Raw genomic sequence first — 3,365 nt, 5'->3', positions numbered from 1 at the left:
AGGGATCTATAAAGGAGCTGGCTGGGGAAACGTAAGCCAGTTGGATGTAGAAAGGAGGAAGGAAACTGAATGGGGGCGGGAGGGGGAAGGACTGCTGCCTGCCATGGTTGGGGCCACAGCCCCAAAGGCTGCCAGAAGGGGAGCCTGGGAGGTGGGGGGGGAGAGGGTGTGCGGTGTGTGTGTGTGTGTTTAGTGTGTATGGGGGGGTCATGTGTGGGATATGTGTGTATGGCTGTGATGATGATGGTGTGGGGGAGTTTGTGTGTGTATATGTGTGTGTATAATAGAATGAGAATTCTGGCTCTGGGCACCCTTCTACTCCCTAAGCATCCCCGTGCCCCTCTCTGAGCCCTCACCTAAATCCCTCCGCCTAAAGGTCATTCATACATCAGGATTCATTATATTTTTCTTTTCACCCCCACACTACTGAGGTATAATGGACACAGAAAATGGTATACACTTACAGTATACAACGTGACGATTGCCACAACCAAGCTAATTAACACGTCCATCACCTCCCACAGCTGTCATCCAGTGTCCTCTTAATCTACTCACATAGCAAATCCCAAGAATACAATAGAATATTCTTAACTATACTGTCATGCTGTACGTTAGATGCCCAGGACTTTTTCACTTTATAACTGGAAGTTATATTTTTCTTTCCACTTTTGATATCCTTGATATTTTCTATAGTAAAATATTTTCAAAAACAGACCCTTCAGCATTTTTTGTCCTAAGAGACAGTAGGGGTAATAATTAAATGCTTGAATTTAACTGCTTTAATTAAATGCCTGTATCTTAACTGTGGTTTGAAATCTCAGCTCTGCAACCCTCTGGTGGTTTGACCTTGGTCAAGCCCCTTAACCTTTCTGAAACTCAATTTCCTCTTCTGTAAATTGGGGATAATTAGAGTACCCTATCTCCTTGGATTTCTGTGAAGACAGAAAGGGCTTTAAGCCACATAAAGCACTTAGCAAATGTCCCCCCCGCCCCCACATAATAAGCACAGAAATGGTAGCTATTAACGTCTCTCTGACTTTAAAAGTAATTCATGTTCATCATTCACCAAAATTCAACATTCACCAAAATGTGAGGAAGAACCACGAGAACATTGCACGCGATCCCCAATTCTAGAGACAAGCAGAGGTGTTTTGTGTTTTTTAGAGGATCCTTTTGGTGAGCATAGATAGAGTGTGTTTTTTTAACAAAGGAAGATGGGATCCTACTGGTCAGTTTCGTCAAGTTCCGCTTTTCCAATAACCAGTGTGTAGTGAATGCTGTCCCCAGCACTAAAAATCCTTCCTCACGCACCATATATCATTGCTTCCTCATCCCACAGTTTTCTTCACCAAGCTTTTGTTTTTACTCCTTTTTTACCCCTTCCTCTGACAGATGTGGAACCTGAGGCTTGGGGAAGGGAAATATTCTTCCTGCAGTCACGCAGCTAGCTGCGACGCAAACGCAGACGCCAGGAGCGTCCCACTTCGGCCTGAGTCCCTCAGCTCCTCCGGGCGAGGATTGGGGCGGGAGGATGTAGACACTCCCCACCCCTACTCCAGCTTTCCAGTCCGATCTCTGTGGGATCGGCCCCTGGCCCTCCCTTTGCCAGCCGCCTTAGGCCTTGGGTGGGCGGGAAGCCCGCCGGGCAGCCAGCTCGGTCTCCATGGTGATGAGAGAATGGGCGGGGCTGCGGAGGGGGAGGCCAGCTTCTCTCCCGCTGGGTCCCCATCAACCCCCTGGCGCTCTCTCTCCCCGGCTCTAATTTTATGAAAGTCTAATGAAGCCCGCTGAGCAGGGAGGATGTAAGACCTGAGTTTTTTTGTTTTTGTTTTGTTTTTCTTCCCTCTCCTTGCCCGGTTCTAAAAGGCCCTCTCCCTGCCTCCCCCATCCACAACAAGAATCCTTCTGGCTTGCTTAAGAATGAAAACAGTGGCCACGTACAGAACATCTACTGGGTGCCAGATGCTTTATATATATTATCTCCAGGCCTAAAACAACCCTCGAGGGATGGATGAGAGGGAGGGGCGATTACTCTCCATTTTGGAGTTGAGGAAACTGAGACTTTCATGGAGACAAGACTTCTTCCCCTTACTTGGCAGTTTCTAGGAGGACTTGTCACCCTAGGACCTCACCCTAGCTCTACTTTCCTGGGCCTCCACAGTCAGATGTCTGTGTCTGCACAAGGAAGATAGCTCTAAGCAGCAGCCAAAACACATAGATTGATGATTTTTTGAAAAATTAGATTTTTAAAAAAAATTTTATTTATTTATTTGAGAGAGAGAGAAACACGAGCGGGGGAGGGGCAGAGGGAGAAGCAGGCTCTCTGAGCAGGGAGTCCGAAAGAGGGGCTCGAACCCAGGACCCTGGGATCATGACCTGAGCTGAAGACAGATGCTTAACAGAATGAGCCACACTCAGGTGCCCCCCAAAATTAGATTTTTGAAAAAATTATCTTACATAATTTGGAACACTTGCAGTTCTAACTGTCCCAAATTCCTGAGTCCCCTGGGCCCAGGCAAGGGTTGCATCTGTGAGGGTGCTGGACAGGAAAGGAGCATTACACGAAACTCATGTGACTATGACTTACATCGCCACAAAAACGAAATCTTAAAACCAGCTGGCCAGTTTCTGAATAAGCCACCTCCCCAGGCTTCCCTCTGTTGGCTCATGGCCAGCCAAATCCAGATGAGTCCATCAGCGACCCTCCAGCCTCCTTCTCAGTGCTGCCACTGGCCATGGAGGGGTCCCACTGCTTCAGATCTGACTCTCTATTCTGTATGAGTGACGATGTTTTCAACCCAAGTAACAGAAATCCCCAGTTTACATTGGCTTCAACAATAAGCACCTTATCTCAGAGAATTCAAAGAGAGAGAGGGCAGGTTTCAGTTTCTGGCTGACTCAGCAGCTAGCAGACATTTACCACTTCTCCATCTCTCCGCTCTGTTAACCTAGTCTCAGATTTATTCTCACACTGGCTTCTTTCATGGCTGTAAGATGGCTGCAGCAGCTCCAGCCATCACAACTAAGCAAGCTTCCTCCAATGCCGCCTCCTCTGCTCTTCTTCCTTTTCCTTTTTTTTCTTTTCTTTCTTTTTTTTTTTTTTTTTTTGGTCTTTTTATTATTATTGTGAAATATTTCAAACATGTAGATAAGAATAGACCACCCAGGTCTATAAAATCTTAACATTATGCCATATTTACTTCCCGTAGTTTCTCCTAGTTCTATGAATTTTCATACATGTATAACTATAGGTAACCAGGACTTCATTAAGGGTTAGAGTATTTCTATCGTCCTCTCACACTCTCTCCTGCTATCCTAGCTCAACATGGCTGAAAGCCTAAGGAAAATATAGTTATCTCTTTGAG

This window comes from Meles meles, chromosome 16, assembly GCF_922984935.1.
Source record: "Meles meles chromosome 16, mMelMel3.1 paternal haplotype, whole genome shotgun sequence".
Classification (NCBI taxonomy): domain Eukaryota; kingdom Metazoa; phylum Chordata; class Mammalia; order Carnivora; family Mustelidae; genus Meles; species Meles meles.
Note: the sequence above shows the minus strand (reverse complement) of the source record.